Source organism: Bombina bombina, chromosome 2 (genome assembly GCF_027579735.1).
Source record: "Bombina bombina isolate aBomBom1 chromosome 2, aBomBom1.pri, whole genome shotgun sequence".
NCBI lineage: Eukaryota > Metazoa > Chordata > Amphibia > Anura > Bombinatoridae > Bombina > Bombina bombina.
Window position 1 is genome coordinate 838,131,070 of NC_069500.1, and position 18,680 is coordinate 838,149,749.

The following is an 18,680-nucleotide window of genomic DNA, read 5'->3' on the forward strand; positions in this document are numbered from 1 at the left end:
TATGTGTGTATATATGTATATATGTGTGTATATATGCATTTACAGACATATATACATGTATTATCAGCATGTTATTTTAATACATCATGAGCCTCTTTCATTTGTTTTTAACCCATTCAAATACCTTTATGTGACCTTGGAAGGGGATATTATAATTTATTCATCATTACTCAAGGTATCTTTAATTTGTTTTTTATATTTCTGGTAATTAATAAAAGAGTGATTTGCACTAAAATGTGTCTACATTTGTTTAAGACATGAACCTCCAATGTCCAACACAAAAGGCATATCACTACTTGAAATGTTAATAACATCTATTTCTGAATAGAACCATTTTCAGGACAATAACATAAAAACAAAATTTATGCTTACCTGATAAATGTATTTCTTTCTTAACACGGTGAGTCCACGGGATCATCAATTACTGTTGGGAATATAACTCCTGGCCAGCAGGAGGAGGCAAAGAGCACCACAGCAAAGCTGTTTAAGGGACACTGAACGCAATTTTTTTCTTTTGTGATTCAGATAGAGCATGTAGTTTTAAACAATTTCCCAATTTACTTCTATTATCTAATTTGCTCAATTCTTTAGATATCCTTTGTTGAAGAGATAGCAACGCACATGTGTGAGCCAATCACACAAGGCCTCTAGGTGCAGCAACCAATCAGCAGCTACTGAGCATATCTACATATGCTTTTCAGCAAGTGATATCAAGAGAATGAAGCAAATTAGATAATAGAAGTAAATTAGAAAGTTGTTTAAAATGACATGCTCTTTCTACATCACGAAAGAAAAAAATTGGCTTTCATGTCCCTTTAAGTATCACTTCCCTTCCCACAAACCCCAGCCATTCGACCGAAGGAAAGGAGAGAAAGGAAATAACACAAGGTGCAGAGGTGCCTGAGGGTTATATAACAAAAACTGTCTGGGACAAAAAAAAAAAAAGGGTGGGCCGTGGACTCACTGTGTCAAGAAAGAAATACATTTATCAGGTAAGCATAAATGTTGTTTTCTTTCTAATGACACGGTGAGTCCAAGGGTTCATCAATTACTGTTGGGAATTAATACCCAAGCTACAGGACACAGATGATAAGGGAGGGACAACACAGGTAACCTAAACAGAAGGCACCACTGCTTGAAGAACCTTTCTCCCAAAAGAAACCTCAGCCGAGGCAAAAGTGTCAAATTTATAGAATTTAGAAAAAGTGTGCAAAGAAGACCAAGTCGCAGTCTTACAGATCTGCTCCACAGAGGCTCATTCTTGAAGGTCCAATAGGAAGACACCGCTTTGGTGGAATAAGCTGTAATTCTCTCAGGAGGCTGCTGTCCAGCAGTCTCATATGCTAAACGAATAATGCTTCTCAACCAGAGAGAAAGAGAAGTGGCAGTAGCTTTCTGACCCTTACGTTTACCAGAAAAGCAAACAAACAAAGTTTAGAAACTCTCAGAGCAGAAGAAATAGCAGTAAGAAACAAAAAACTCCCCAAGATAAAAGTTAATATCGAAGGGAAGCGTAGGCTCAACGGAGCCTGCAGGAAAACCTTAAGAACAAGATTTTAATTCAGGCCTGATCCTGACCAGGCCTGGCCAAGGATTGAACAACCGGCACGTCCGCCAGGCGTATGAGCAGCTGAGTGGATATCGCAGAATCTGACCTTTGAGGGAAGATAACCCTTCTCAAGGCCTTCCTGGAGAAAAGACAAGATCCTCAGGATCCCGACCTTACTCCAAAAATCCTTTGGACTCACATCAATAAGGATATTTACGCCATATCTTATGGAAAATCTTTCAAGGGACTGGCTAGCGAGTCTGAACCATGATATCAATGACCAACGCTAAAACTCACGCTTAGTTAAATCAAGCGCTCAAACTCCAAACAGAAGATTCAGAGAAGATATGAGGATAAAGGAAGGGGCCCTGAGGTAGAAGGACCCTCCTCAGAGGCAATCTCCAAAGTGAAACAGACTAATCTCTACTAAGTCTGCACACCAGGACCTGCGGAGTCACGCAGGAGCTGAGAATCACTGACGCTCTCTCCTACTTAATACGAGCAATAACTCGTGGAAGGAGAGTAACAGAGAAAAACAGGTAAGTCAACCTGAAGACTCAAAACAATCGCCAGAGCCTCCATTAGATCCACTTGTGGATCCCTGTTCCTGAACCGCACCTCGGAGCTTGGAATTCTGCCGAGATGCTCTCAACCCAGCTCCGCACTCCCCCTTTTGAGGGTCAGGCTGCAAAACACCTCTGGATGAAGCACCCACTCCCCAGAAGGAAGTCTGTCTGCTAATGGGCATCCAGCACAGCAGCTGGATTCTAACCCATAACGATTGATTTGCAAAAAACGTAGCTAACAACCGGGCTACATTGGCTGCTTTCAATACCGCTTCCGTTGTCCACACCTGGAATGAGGATGGCATTGTGGGCTTTCACCCACTGAACCATCCAAGTCACCTCCTCTATGGCTTAAGGAACTCCGAGTACCTCCCAGATGGTTGATGCAACCATTGAGGTGACATTGACCTACTGGAAACAAGTTAAGAGTACTCAAGCCAAGCCTCCAACCCTGAGTCTTTTAAAGGTCAGGGAAGCAAGCTGCTCCTAAGGGCTGAGTGAGGATCTGAGCCTGCAGCTCAGTTTTAGCTCTATAATGTAGAGCCTCAAAAATTATTTAAAAACTCATAGTTGTTCCTCTCCATGGAAATCTTTAGTGAAAGGCGAAAGATTTATTCGATCTGAAGAGAAACCAGGGTATGCTTACTACACTGTGTGCTTGTGTTGAGCCACAATCAGTTCTGAAACCAGTCCCAGACTGCAACCCAGTCCATCAGGCTGACGCCCATCCGACGCACTCGCCCTAGGATGAATACTCCCCACTACGGGAGAGAGAGATTAATCCCGATCTATCCTTTGTGTCCTCCATTTTATGGAGAATAACAAGGGAATGATGTCCATGGATCATCAAACCAATTCCCTTCATTACTCTTCTTTAAATAGGCTTTCCCTGTAGTCAGAGCATTTACCAACTGATCTACCTCACCGGCCTAACTAGAGCCGCTAGAAAAGATAAAGGAGACACAACTTCAGCTAAATCCAAAACTTACAACCTCTGGTTGCAAAGTGGGAGCTATCTACCAGACCACAATAACTCCTTGTTGACCGGGCAGAAGAATTAAAAACTAGAGTGTTAACTATTCTCCCAAATACTCTTGTAGAGAGAGGAAGGAATTAATATTTGATTATCTGATGTCAGAAAGTTCTCCTAATAGAGAATCTATCAAGGTCCTCAATAAATTATCATAGACAGAACAAGATAAACCCATCTCCAGATTTAATTCCCAATCATGGGAAAATATATTGGGCAAGATCTCCGGAAAAGAGAAATTGTTCGAAAAAAGGATGACACATGAACCAAATCAGTTCAGAAGGCACTGCAATATCCCAAGACAAAAAGGTATTTCAAGGATGATGAAACTCAGACCCTTGACAGAGTTTAAAGAGAACAATAAAACCCATCCTTCAGGTCTGTATGTTATAAAAAAAAATCTCTCAAACTAAAAAAATAGTTAGAAGGGCAAAACCTGAGCAACTTGAGGTAATATCTAGATCCCTTTCCCAGACTGGGACTGGGATTATCACTCCTAGATTGCAGATACTCCAAAAGGAGAAACTGTCTCTGAGAGGAATACTAAAGTTGGTTGGATCGCATAAAGACGAAAAGGCGTGGATCTAGAGGAACATAGGAATTGAATCTGCCACTGCAGAACTATGAGGCCTAGTTGGAATCTGCTGACCAGAATCTCAGTCACAGTGCCCACGGCCTATCACAACAAACTGGAAAACAAGGCATTGCTCCTAATAAACCTCCAGCTTTTTATCACATGGATCCGTAAGGAGCAGCTACCTCCCATAGAGATTGAAGTACTCTGTGCCATAGCAGCACAGTCCACTAGGGCCTATGGGAGACAAGTATCCCTATATATTCCTGTGAAAATATCTGCAGCCCGTCTATAGACACTTCCTCATAAGAAGGAACATTATAGTGGACCTATCCAGGGTTGACAACGACAAGCTTATCGATGTCGTCTAAGTAGCTAATACCTCCTTTAACAGTACACAAGGTGAATAAGCATACATCTGAAGGATACCACTTCGGCATCACACGAAGGAATTATATCGTCCGCATCTTAGATTCTACCCTCTCTTCTTACTCGATTTAGGGAGTAGCAGAAGCAGAAAGCTTACTATCTGGAAATTTTAAAGTCCTCAGATAAAACCACAGATATAGCAGAGGATACCTGAGCTGCAGAGTCTGTAGGCAAACATACTCCCCCAGAAAATTGAGAGGAAATGCAGGGCACTGCATGTGACACCAGTGAAACTTGGGATGCTAAAGGAGAAGCTGTTCTGAGCAGCAGCATCCAAGGAGAAATTGTGCTCAGAGGTTAAAATATATCAAATTTTTGCCACAAAGCAACCCATGCTTAGAAATAACACAGTGACACCCCCTGTCCTGTTTAATATATTATAACTGTCAGGAAGGAATAAGTGACAGCTGTATGTTGTACACAAAAAAACCTCAAATCATCCTATCTACATAGGAACAGTATTCTGTTGTATTAAAGCATTCAAACAGACTTAAGCCCAGAAAGGTTGAGAGCACAGCAGACTTAACCCCTTATAGGCTGGTAGCACTATAGGCTGGAGTTTAATAAAATATAATTAATATATAGTGGCAATTTATAGTGGCAACATATATGATAAGATAAAGCATGGGATAGGGCTTCCTGAAAAAAAGCCCTTCACAATGACAAGAGCTGCGTGATTATAGAAAAAAGAAAACGGCTGTATTTGACATGATCAGCAGTTGAGCGACTCACTAGTTAATAGTAGGTGCGCAGCATTAGCTGGTCCTTGCATTGCATGAACCCCCAGGTTATGCAAGAGGAATCGCACAACACCTCGCTCCGTTTTTAAGGAGGCAAAGGGGCGTGGCCAATGACCGGCTAAGAAAGAGAGCCGAAAATGGCGATTCCCTGCCACAACTAAAGGAAGGAGGCGGAACTCGTTCAGAGGGGACAGAGATGAAGGGCGCAGCATAATTGACCTTGTTCCTCATCCTGTCATAGCCACCATTGAATGTAACTGCTCCGTTGGTCAGATACAGAGAGTGACCGGGCAGAAGCAATTAAAAACATAAACACAAGAAAAAAAATAAGAAATCTTGAAAGAAGCCCCACACTGCGCTGCTCAGCATTTAAAGAGAGCGCTCTTTCTTATAAAAAGCATTCTTGCATATTCCCAAGTCTGTATAGCAGGAATAAGTACCCTTTTAACATAAAAACAGGATGTTTAGGAAAACACATGAGCAACACTGCATTCGATTTGCCCAGAAATGTGCCATTAATGTGCCCTAATGAGTCAATGTAACGTAATCAGGGAATACTCTATAAAGTATTATCCCCTAGTCTCCTGGTCACCTGTGCCTGCATCCTGCCTAAAATATCCTTACCAAGGATATATACATGTCCCAAGTATTGCAGTCTATTTTCTGAAGTTCAAGTCCCCCCAAATTATAGATGACTGAGCACTTACCTGCATCTAGCCATTCGGCAGGGGGACAGCCTATCCAGCGTGAGAGGATGTCGCTCCTCACAGAGGCCTGTAGAAAAAAGTAAGACAGAGCAACTCTACTCAGGCTTTCTATACCAAGACAGCATAATGTTAGGAAAACGCAGTGAGGCCCACTTCACAAGTTACCAACTGCTTAAAAGCTACCACAGCCCTCCTGAAGAGACTAACGTGGAGTACAGCTATACCCAATTGTGATGTAAGATCAGAGCAATCCTGCCCCGGCTTCAAAACAAAAAAATCTTGATAGGAGAAATCTTTATCAGACACCTAATTACTTCACCTCCTCCTTGCACTAGAGGCAAAGAGAATGACTGGGGTTTGTGGGAAGGGAAGTGATACTTAACAGCTTTGCTGTGGTACTCTTTGCCTCCTCCTGCTGACCAGGAATGATATTCCCAACAGTAATTGATGATCCTGTGGAGTCACTGTGTCATTAGAAAGAAAAAACATAATTAATGAGAGACCCCTGCCTAGAACAAATCTTTTGTTGATTCAACAAATGTGCCTAAGTTCAAATCCCCCACAATTGTTTTTTTTTAAGAAATACCTGAGAAAGATATCTGAGCTAGAGGATAACTATAGCTTTCTGATTTGCATTTAACACACTCTGATATTTGTGTTGTTCAAATGAATATAAACATGACACAAACACAGAAGGAGACCCTAGATCTATAGTGCAGGACCACTTTACTAAGCTCTAAAACATTTGTAAAAAGGAAGAACTTCCAACGAGACCTCCTTCTCTGTGATTTAATATATAGATCTAAAAAAGTACAACTATTGAAAAAAATCAGGTTTCATGTCAAACCATGCAAACATAACCACTTCCAAACTGAGTACCAACAAATCCAGCATCATGCAATGTGTAATGGCTAGGGATCATAGTCCACTGGGATGGTCTGGGAAATAGGCCAAATATGTGTGCAATATAATTCTCACGATATGCAGTAACCATCCAGTTCTGCTGATGTGGCTTACTAAGTTATAAGTGCAGATAAGAAGTCACAAAAAATAAAATGTATGCTTACCTGATAAATTAATTTCCTTTTTGGCAGTGAGAGTCCACAAGAACAATCATAACCTATGGGAAATACTATTCCTGGCCACCAGGAGGAGTAAAAGACACCCCAAAAAAAAACTACAAATATACCTCCAACTTCCCCTACCCTCCAGTAGTTTAGCCAAGAATAAGGAAAAGTGAAGAGAGATACAAGGGGTACAGAGGTGCAAAAAAACAACTGCAACCACTACATATTAGCATTTGGGTGGGGTTGTGGACTGTCACTGCCAAGAAGGAAATTAATTTATCAGGTAAGCATAAATTTTATTTTCCTTCTATTGGCAGTGAGAGTCTACGAGAACATTCATAACCTATGGGAAAACAATAACCAAGCTGTGGAGTTAACAAATGTTCGAAAGGGAAAAAGTAAGGGAGGCAGTCCTAAGTACTAGGCACCACCGCTTGTAGAACCCTTCTCCCAAAGGATGCCTCCGCTGAGGCAAAAACATCCAAATTTGTAGAACTTTGTGAAAGTGTGTAATGAAGACCATGTTGCAGCTTTGCAGATCTGCTCAACTGTGGCCTCATTCTTGAAGGCCCAAGAAGTAGACACCGCACAGGTAGAATTTTTCCCATGATTCTCGAAGGGAACTCCTGACCTGCTTCCCCGTAGGCCGTAGTGATCACACGTCTCAACCAAAAGGAAACAGTAACAGTTGAGGCATTTTGCCCTTTGCACTTGCCAGTATACAGGATGAACCTAGAGGCAGAACTTTTTTTTATTTTCTGCAATGAGATTTGTTTAGTCAAAATGTTTCTGCAGTGTATAAGTGAGGAGCCGGTGTTGCAGTGTTTTTTTATTTTACTCAGTGTGCATGAGGACAGGTTCATGTTAAGCCTCCATGATGTCTGATGTACGTTCCCACTGTGTCAGTCTGCCTGGGAACCTGCTCTACTGTACTGCTGGGGTCAACATGCTTATTTTGGAGGGTCTGCTGCTCCATGCTTATACTGCTGATGTATAATATATGCTTCCTAAAGGATGGCACTTAGAAATTAGTATATACAGTATATATATATATATATATATATATATATATATATATATATATATATATATATATATATATATATACTGTATATTATTTATTTATGTATTACAACCTCAGAGTTGATTCCAGTAAAGAGATCTTTAAAAAAGAACACCGGAAGAACAAATAATATAATACACACCCATTTAAATATTTTTTCTTTGTTGTGCATTGCAAAGGCTGAAGCTTTCTCTAATAAGTTAATGGGATATACACAGTATTCTGAAAATGGCCTAATAAGGGTCCACAACTCCATTTTCACAATACTGTGCATATCCAAATAACTTATTTGGCAAAGTTTTAGCCTCTGTGACACATATACACACATACACACACACACACACATACATACATACATACACACACACACATACATATACATTAACACACATACACACACACATTTATTAAAGAACAAAACAAATCTGGCTCCTAAGTATTTTGGTTGGCTCTTAGACATAGAATAAAATGTGTTAAGCCCTGACCTTTTCTGCAATGTGCTGTTACCCTGTACCACACTGGAATTCAGGAAGGGGGAGGAAATTGAAGAGAGAGGAACATAGTAAATATTTACATTGAGATAGAACGGAACAGTGGCACATACAGGTAGAAATTAAAAGTGCAGGCAAAAAAAATATTTTAACTGACACTGTCATTCTTTCTGCAGACATAGCGCATTTTCTGCGATGAGATCGCAGATCGCACAGAGTTCTGCCTTGGGGAGGATGAACAAGAAAGAAGATTGCTCAAACTCCTTAGTAGCGTGAAGGAACTTCAGCGCTCTGACCACATCCAAATTAGGACAAAGAGAAGGAACCACAATCTCCTGGTTAATGTTATAAGTATTCACCACCTTAGGTAAAAAGCCTCGTACCTCGGGAGCTTGGCATTCTTTCGAGATGTCATGAGATCCAGATCCGGCTGTCCCCATTTGAGAATCAAGATGGAAAACACCTCCGGATGGAGTTCCCACTCCCCCGGGTGAAAAGTCTATCTGCTCAGAAAATCCACTTCCCTATTGTCCACTCCTGGAATGTGGATCGCAGATAGACAGCAGCTGTGGGTCTCAGCCACCTGAATAATCTTGGCTACCTCTGTCATGGCCAAGGAATTCCATGTTCCTCCCAGATGGTTGATGTAAGCCACTGAAATTAGGTTGTCCGACTGGAACCTGATAAACCGGGCTAATGCTAATTGAGGCCAGGCCAGAAGAGCATTGAAAATTGCCCTCAGTTCTAGGATGTTTATGGGGAGAGCAGACTCCTCCTGAGTCCATGTACCCTGAGCCTTTAGTGAGCCCAAGACAGCTCCCCATTCCAGCAGGCTGGCATCCGTTGTCGCAATCACCCAGGTGGGTCTGCGGAAGCAGGTTCCCTGGGAGAGATGATCCTAAGACAGCCACTGAGGAAGAGAGTTCTTGTTGCCTGATCCAGCAGAATTCACGGAGAGAGGTCCGCATAATCCCCGTTCCATTGCCTGAGCATGCATAACTGCTGAGGTCTGAGGTGGAAACGGGCAAACGGAATGATGTCCATGGCGGCTACCATCAAACCGATCACCTCCATGCATTGAGCCACTGACGGCCGAGGAGAGGACTGAAGGTTGAAGATCTTTGATTTCCTGACCTCTGTCAGAAATATTTTCATTGATAGGGAATCTATTATGGTTCCCAGGAACACTACAATTGTAGCTGGAATTAAGGAACTCTTTCCCAAATTCACCTTCCATCCGAGAGAACGCAGAAAGGATAATAACATCTCCATGTGGGAGTTTGCTTGTTGAAAGGATGGCGCCTGAACCAGAATGTCGTCCAGATAAGGCGCCACTGCAATGCCCTGCAACCAGAGCACCGAATGGAAGAGCCACAAACTGGAAGTGTTTGTCTAGAAAAGCGAACCTCAGAAACGTGTGATGATCCCTGTGGATAGGAACATGCATGTACGCATCCTTTAAATCTACAGTTGTCATGATTTGACCCTCTTGAACCAAGGGATGAATGGAACGAATAGTTTCCATCTTTAAGGACGGTACTCTGAGGAACTCTTGAGATCTAAAATTGGTCTGAAAAATTCCCTCTTTTTTGGGAACCACAAACAGATTGGAGTAAAAACCCAGACCCAGTTCCTGCATTGGAACAGGAACTATCACTCCCAGAGTGGAAAGGTCTCGAACACAGTGTAAGAACGTCTCTCTTTTTATCTGGTCTACAGATAATCTTAAGAGCAGAAGCCTGCCCCTGGGAGGAAAAGTCTTGAACTCCAGTTTGTAACCTTGGGACACGATGTCCACCGCCCAGGGATCCGGAACATCCCAAACCGAGGCCTGAGCGAAAAGGGTGAGTCTGCCCCCCACAAGATCCGGTCCCGGATCGGGGGCAGACCCTTCATGCTGACTTTGAGTCATTAACGGGCTTCTTAGATTGCTTCCTCTTGTTCCATGACTGGTTGGTCCTCCAGGAAGTTTTGGACTGATCTTGCTTGGCAGAGAGAGAGGAAGGCTTACCTTTGAAGTTTCGAAAGGAACGAAAATTACTCTGACGTCCCTTTTGTTTATTCCTCTTATCCTGAGGGAGGAAATTACCCTTTCCCCCCGTAATGTCAGAAATAATTTCAGCCAAGCTTGGCCCAAACAAGGTCTTACCCTTGTAGGGAATCGCCAAAAGCTTAGACTTAGATGAAACATCTGCAGACCAGGATTCCAACCATAAGGCTCTGCGGCCAGAACGGCAGAACCTGAAATCTTTGCTCCCAGCTTGATAACCTGTAGGGAGGCATCCGTAATAAAAGAATTGACCAACTTAAGGGCCTTGATCCTGCCTTGAATCTCTTCAAGGGGAGTGTCTGTCTGAATAGAATCAGACAATGCATCAAACCAGTTTGTCGCCGCACTAGTGACGGTAGCAATACACACCATTGTAAACCCTGGTGTACATACATCTTTTTGAGCAACTCCTCCAACTTCTTATCCATAGGATCCTTAAAGGAACAACTATCCACTATGGGAATAGTGGTTCTCCTAGCCAAAGTGGAAATTGCCCCTTACACCTTGGGAACCGGCTGCCAAGACTCCCTGATAGAGTCAGCAATAGGAAACATCTTCTTAAAAATAGTGGATGGAGAAAAAGGGATACCAGGTCTCTCTTATTCCCTAGCAATAATCTCTGTAGCCCGATCTGGTACAGGGAAAACCTCCACCATGGAAGGTACATCAAAATAGTTCTGGCTTTGTCGGCCAGTCTGTTGATATTTTCTAAAAAAGGGGGCAGACCTGCAAAGTGCCAGCGAGTGGTGATGTGTCTATAATAGGATATAATGGGGAGTGATAAGTCAGCTAAACATCACTGACATGGCAACTTGTTGGCACTTTCTGCAAGCGGGGTGTATTTAAAGTGTTTCAAAACAGCACAGTGCGCTGACTGAAACTAAACTCAGTTTAGTGTGGGAACACTTCAAAATAAGAAAAGAAGGATCAGGTGGATGAAGAAATAAGAAGATGGAAGAAGAGGACTACCGACATGAAGAAAGAAGAGGAGCACCGCCGGAGTCAAGTTAATGAGTAGAAACCCTGGTGTTTAGCTTTAGGATTATTATTTTTTAAAATTAGTTTTTTTACCCCTTTTAGGTTTTTTTCGTTTAGTGTTTTAATCCTAAAAGATCTGTTTCACCAAATGTTTTTTTCAGGGCAATCTTTTTTTAGGATAGGGATTTTTTTTTAGTTTAGGTCTTTTTTTTTGGGGGGGGGGGGGTTTATTTTTATGATAAAATGGGATTGTAGTATTTACTTAAAAAAAACAGAATTTATGTTTACCTGATAAATTACTTTCTCCAACGGTGTGTCCGGTCCACGGCGTCATCCTTACTTGTGGGATATTCTCTTCCCCAACAGGAAATGGCAAAGAGCCCAGCAAAGCTGGTCACATGATCCCTCCTAGGCTCCGCCTACCCCAGTCATTCGACCGACGTTAAGGAGGAATATTAGCATAGGAGAAACCATATGGTACCGTGGTGACTGTAGTTAAAGAAAATAAATTATCAGACCTGATTAAAAAACCAGGGCGGGCCGTGGACCGGACACACCGTTGGAGAAAGTAATTTATCAGGTAAACATAAATTCTGTTTTCTCCAACATAGGTGTGTCCGGTCCACGGCGTCATCCTTACTTGTGGGAACCAATACCAAAGCTTTAGGACACGGATGAAGGGAGGGAGCAAATCAGGTCACCTAAATGGAAGGCACCACGGCTTGCAAAACCTTTCTCCCAAAAATAGCCTCAGAAGAAGCAAAAGTATCAAACTTGTAAAATTTGGTAAAAGTGTGCAGTGAAGACCAAGTCGCTGCCCTACATATCTGATCAACAGAAGCCTCGTTCTTGAAGGCCCATGTGGAAGCCACAGCCCTAGTGGAATGAGCTGTGATTCTTTCGGGAGGCTGCCGCCCGGCAGTCTCGTAAGCCAATCTGATGATGCTTTTAATCCAAAAAGAGAGAGAGGTAGAAGTTGCTTTTTGACCTCTCCTTTTACCGGAATAAACAACAAACAAGGAAGATGTTTGTCTAAAATCCTTTGTAGCATCTAAATAGAATTTTAGAGCGCGAACAACATCCAAATTGTGCAACAAACGTTCCTTCTTTGAAACTGGTTTCGGACACAGAGAAGGTACGATAATCTCCTGGTTAATGTTTTTGTTAGAAACAACTTTTGGAAGAAAACCAGGTTTAGTACGTAAAACCACCTTATCTGCATGGAACACCAGATAAGGAGGAGAACACTGCAGAGCAGATAATTCTGAAACTCTTCTAGCAGAAGAAATTGCAACTAAAAACAAAACTTTCCAAGATAATAACTTAATATCAACGGAATGTAAGGGTTCAAACGGAACCCCCTGAAGAACTGAAAGAACTAAATTGAGACTCCAAGGAGGAGTCAAAGGTTTGTAAACAGGCTTAATTCTAACCAGAGCCTGAACAAAGGCTTGAACATCTGGCACAGCGGCCAGCTTTTTGTGAAGTAACACAGACAAGGCAGAAATCTGTCCCTTCAGGGAACTTGCAGATAATCCTTTTTCCAATCCTTCTTGAAGGAAGGATAGAATCCTAGGAATCTTAACCTTGTCCCAAGGGAATCCTTTAGATTCACACCAACAGATATATTTTTTCCAAATTTTGTGGTAAATCTTTCTAGTTACAGGCTTTCTGGCCTGAACAAGAGTATCGATAACAGAATCTGAGAACCCTCGCTTCGATAAGATCAAGCGTTCAATCTCCAAGCAGTCAGCTGGAGTGAAACCAGATTCGGATGTTCGAACGGACCCTGAACAAGAAGGTCTCGTCTCAAAGGTAGCTTCCAAGGTGGAGCCGATGACATATTCACCAGATCTGCATACCAAGTCCTGCGTGGCCACGCAGGAGCTATCAAGATCACCGACGCCCTCTCCTGATTGATCCTGGCTACCAGCCTGGGGATGAGAGGAAACGGCGGGAACACATAAGCTAGTTTGAAGGTCCAAGGTGCTACTAGTGCATCCACTAGAGCCGCCTTGGGATCCCTGGATCTGGACCCGTAGCAAGGAACTTTGCAGTTCTGACGAGAGGCCATCAGATCCATGTCTGGAATGCCCCACAGCTGAGTGACTTGGGCAAAGATTTCCGGATGGAGTTCCCACTCCCCCGGATGCAATGTCTGACGACTCAGAAAATCCGCTTCCCAATTTTCCACTCCTGGGATGTGGATAGCAGACAGGTGGCAGGAGTGAGACTCCGCCCATAGAATGATTTTGGTCACTTCTTCCATCGCCAGGGAACTCCTTGTTCCCCCCTGATGGTTGATGTACGCAACAGTTGTCATGTTGTCTGATTGAAACCGTATGAACTTGGCCCTCGCTAGCTGAGGCCAAGCCTTGAGAGCATTGAATATCGCTCCCAGTTCCAGAATATTTATCGGTAACAGAGATTCTTCCCGAGACCAAAGACCCTGAGCTTTCAGGGATCCCCAGACCGCGCCCCAGCCCATCAGACTGGCGTCGGTCGTGACAATGACCCACTCTGGTCTGCGGAATGTCATCCCTCGTGACAGGTTGTCCAGGGACAGCCACCAACGGAGTGAGTCTCTGGTCCTCTGATTTACTTGTATCTTCGGAGACAAGTCTGTATAGTCCCCATTCCACTGACTGAGCATGCACAGTTGTAACGGTCTTAGATGAATGCGCGCAAAAGGAACTATGTCCATTGCCGCTACCATCAACCCGATCACTTCCATGCACTGAGCTATGGAAGGAAGAGGAACGGAATGAAGTATCCGACAAGAGTCTAGAAGTTTTGTTTTTCTGGCCTCTGTCAGAAAAATCCTCATTTCTAAGGAGTCTATTATTGTTCCCAAGAAGGGAACCCTTGTTGACGGAGATAGAGAACTCTTTTCCACGTTCACTTTCCATCCGTGAGATCTGAGAAAGGCCAGGACAATGTCCGTGTGAGCCTTTGCTTGAGGAAGGGACGACGCTTGAATTAGAATGTCGTCCAAGTAAGGTACTACAGCAATGCCCCTTGGTCTTAGCACAGCTAGAAGGGACCCTAGTACCTTTGTGAAAATCCTTGGAGCAGTGGCTAATCCGAAAGGAAGCGCCACGAACTGGTAATGTTTGTCCAGGAATGCGAACCTCAGGAACCGATGATGTTCCTTGTGGATAGGAATATGTAGATACGCATCCTTTAAATCCACCGTGGTCATGAATTGACCTTCCTGGATGGAAGGAAGAATAGTTCGAATGGTTTCCATCTTGAACGATGGAACCTTGAGAAACTTGTTTAAGATCTTGAGATCTAAGATTGGTCTGAACGTTCCCTCTTTTTTGGGAACTATGAACAGATTGGAGTAGAATCCCATCCCTTGTTCTCTTAATGGAACAGGATGAATCACTCCCATTTTTAACAGGTCTTCTACACAATGTAAGAATGCCTGTCTTTTTATGTGGTCTGAAGACAACTGAGACCTGTGGAACCTCCCCCTTGGGGGAAGTCCCTTGAATTCCAGAAGATAACCTTGGTAGACTATTTCTAGCGCCCAAGGATCCAGAACATCTCTTGCCCAAGCCTGAGCGAAGAGAGAGAGTCTGCCCCCCACCAGATCCGGTCCCGGATCGGGGGCCAACATTTCATGCTGTCTTGGTAGCAGTGGCAGGTTTCTTGGCCTGCTTACCCTTGTTCCAGCCTTGCATTGGTCTCCAAGCTGGCTTGGCTTGAGAAGTATTACCCTCTTGCTTAGAGGACGTAGCACTTTGGGCTGGTCCGTTTCAACGAAAGGGACGAAAATTAGGTTTATTTTTTGCCTTGAAAGTCCGATCCTGAGGAAGGGCGTGGCCCTTACCCCCAGTGATATCAGAGATAATCTCTTTCAAGTCAGGGCCAAACAGCGTTTTCCCCTTGAAAGGAATGTTAAGTAGCTTGTTCTTGGAAGACGCATCAGCCGACCAAGATTTCAACCAAAGCGCTCTGCGCGCCACAATAGCAAACCCAGAATTCTTAGCCGCTAACCTAGCCAATTGCAAAGTGGCGTCTAGGGTGAAAGAATTAGCCAATTTAAGAGCATTGATTCTGTCCATAATCTCCTCATAAGGAGAAGAATCCCTATCGACCGCCTTTATCAGCTCATCGAACCAGAAACATGCGGCTGTAGCGACAGGGACAATGCATGAAATTGGTTGTAGAAGGTAACCCTGCTGAACAAACATCTTTTTAAGCAAACCTTCTAATTTTTTATCCATAGGATCTTTGAAAGCACAACTATCCTCTATGGGTATAGTGGTGCGTTTGTTTAAAGTGGAAACCGCTCCCTCGACCTTGGGGACTGTCTGCCATAAGTCCTTTCTGGGGTCGACCATAGGAAACAATTTTTTAATATGGGGGGAGGGACGAAAGGAATACCGGGCCTTTCCCATTCTTTATTAACAATGTCCGCCACCCGCTTGGGTATAGGAAAAGCTTCTGGGAGCCCCGGCACCTCTAGGAACTTGTCCATTTTACATAGTTTCTCTGGGATGACCAACTTGTCACAATCATCCAGAGTGGATAATACCTCCTTAAGCAGAATGCGGAGATGTTCCAACTTAAATTTAAATGCAATCACATCAGGTTCAGCTTGTTGAGAAATGTTCCCTGAATCAGTAATTTCTCCCTCAGACAAAACCTCCCTGGCCCCATCAGACTGGGTTAGGGGCCCTTCAGAAACATTATTATCAGCGTCGTCATGCTCTTCAGTATCTAAAACAGAGCAGTCGCGCTTACGCTGATAAGGGTTAATTTTGGCTAAAATGTTTTTGACAGAATTATCCATTACAGCCGTTAATTGTTGCATAGTAAGGAGTATTGGCGCGCTAGATGTACTAGGGGCCTCCTGAGTGGGCAAGACTCGTGTAGACGAAGGAGGGAATGATGCAGTACCATGCTTACTCCCCTCACTTGAGGAATCATCTTGGGCATCATTGTCATTGTCACATAAATCACATTTATTTAAATGAATAGGAATTCTGGCTTCCCCACATTCAGAACACAGTCTATCTGGTAGTTCAGACATGTTAAACAGGCATAAACTTGATAACAAAGTACAAAAAACGTTTTAAAATAAAACCGTTACTGTCACTTTAAATTTTAAACTGAACACACTTTATTACTGCAATTGCGAAAAAACATGAAGGAATTGTTCAAAATTCACCAAATTTTCACCACAGTGTCTTAAAGCCTTAAAAGTATTGCACACCAAATTTGGAAGCTTTAACTCTTAAAATAACGGAACCGGAGCCATTTTTTAACTTTAACCCCTTTACAGTCCCTGGTATCTGCTTTGCTGAGACCCAACCAAGCCCCAAGGGGAATACGATACCAAATGACGCCTTCAGAAAGTCTTTTCTAAGTATCAGAGCTCCTCTCACATGCGACTGCATGCCATGCCTCTCAAAAACAAGTGCGCAACACCGGCGCGAAAATGAGGCTCTGCCTATGCTTTGGGAAAGCCCCTAAAGAATAAGGTGTCTAAAACAGTGCCTGCCGATATTATATATCAAAATACCCAGATAAAATGATTCCTCAAGGCTAAATATGTGTTAATAATGAATCGATTTAGCCCAGAAAGAGTCTACAGTCTTAATAAGCCCTTTTTGAAGCCCTTATTTACGATCGTAATAAACATGGCTTACCGGATCCCATAGGGAAAATGACAGCTTCCAGCATTACATCGTCTTGTTAGAATGTGTCATACCTCAAGCAGCAAGAGACTGCTCACTGTTCCCCCAACTGAAGTTAATTGCTCTCAACAGTCCTGTGTGGAACAGCCATGGATTTTAGTGACGGTTGCTAAAATCATTTTCCTCATACAAACAGAAATCTTCATCTCTTTTCTGTTTCTGAGTAAATAGTACATACCAGCACTATTTTAAAATAACAAACTCTTGATTGAATAATAAAAACTACAGTTAAACACTAAAAAACTCTAAGCCATCTCCGTGGAGATGTTGCCTGTACAACGGCAAAGAGAATGACTGGGGTAGGCGGAGCCTAGGAGGGATCATGTGACCAGCTTTGCTGGGCTCTTTGCCATTTCCTGTTGGGGAAGAGAATATCCCACAAGTAAGGATGACGCCGTGGACCGGACACACCTATGTTGGAGAAAAGAGCTGTAACAATTTAAGGCAATGCCCAAATAAAGGCCTTCTAAAGGCTAATTCTTATAGTAAACGTTAGTTTAGTGTGTTTAATTTTGGGGTATTTTTTTTTTTTTTAAAAGGGTGGCCTTAGTTTTAGTATAGGTATATACTTTTTAGTAGTGCTGTTTTTTGTTTTCTGTAATGCTAGTCTTTTTTGTCATCAGCATCATTAGATGCAGACATTGTTAAACCAGCTTTATTGAGGAAGACTGCCGACTGATTTGCATTAGACTTCTCAATAAAGCTGGTTTAAAAATATCAACATCTAATTATTTATGGTTCAGTTAATTAATTTATCAAAAATAATTTGAATGTGACTTGTTATAACTATATTACAGCGATATAAATAAAGGTACCGTAGTTCTTTGAAATTAAACTACACTACCCATCATGCCTTACATATACAAACTACACCTCTGTGAGCGCATGCGTTTTAAAAGTGTCCAAGAATCTGAAAGGCAGATAGTAATTTGTGATGTGCTAGGATTGGAATGCGATGAGGCGGAGAAGTGCATGCACGTTGAGTATTTGCGGTCAGACAGCTGACCAAATGTCACTTCCATTTGCTGATATGATGGGGTCGATCCGATAAAAATCGTCAATATTTGCGCTGGTTTGGTATCCTATATACGGCGTAACTTAGAAGTTACGCGCGTATATTTCTGCCGTCGCCCGTAGTTTTTTGGGCCATAGGCAGGTATACCAAACCAGCGCAGTTTGGTATCCAATATACAGCGTAAGGACTTACGTGGCGAAAATGGAGAAATCTTACTCCATTTTCACCTCGCCACAAAAAGCAGCCGTAAGAAGCCTTACGCTGACTATTGGAGCCCCGTAACTGTCTAATCTACCTGCTAAATAAACCTAACACCTAACGCATGCGCAATGTCTATCTAGCTGTCACCCGCAATCTGCTAAATAAAACCTAACACCTAACGAATGCGCAATATCTATCTACCTGTCAACCGCGATCCCCCGTCGCAATCCCTAATAAAGTTATTAACCCCTAAACCGCCGCTCCAGGACCCCGCCGCCATCTACATAAACTAACCCCCTACTGTGAGCCCCTAAAACAGCCACCATATAACTGATCTATCCCCTAATGTGAACCCCTTACACCGCCGCCATCTACCTTATCTATCCCCTAATCTGACCCCTTACACCGCTGCCATCTACCTTATCTATCCCCTAATGTGAACCCCTTACACCGCTGCCATCTACCTTATCTATCCCCTAATCTGACCCCTTACACCGCCGCCACCTATA

The 18,680-nt window shown here is 42.9% G+C and overlaps 1 protein-coding gene and 1 non-coding gene across 4 annotated transcripts in view; both read right to left on the bottom strand.

Annotated features, from left to right (window-relative positions):
• Nucleotides 1-18,680, bottom strand: part of TICAM1 (TIR domain containing adaptor molecule 1) — a 109,946-nt gene that overhangs the window by 6,096 nt on the left and 85,170 nt on the right. The window lies entirely within an intron of this gene.
• Nucleotides 2,641-2,755, bottom strand: LOC128650600 (U5 spliceosomal RNA). The gene has a single exon (XR_008400880.1). It is a non-coding gene; the product is annotated as a U5 spliceosomal RNA (small nuclear RNA).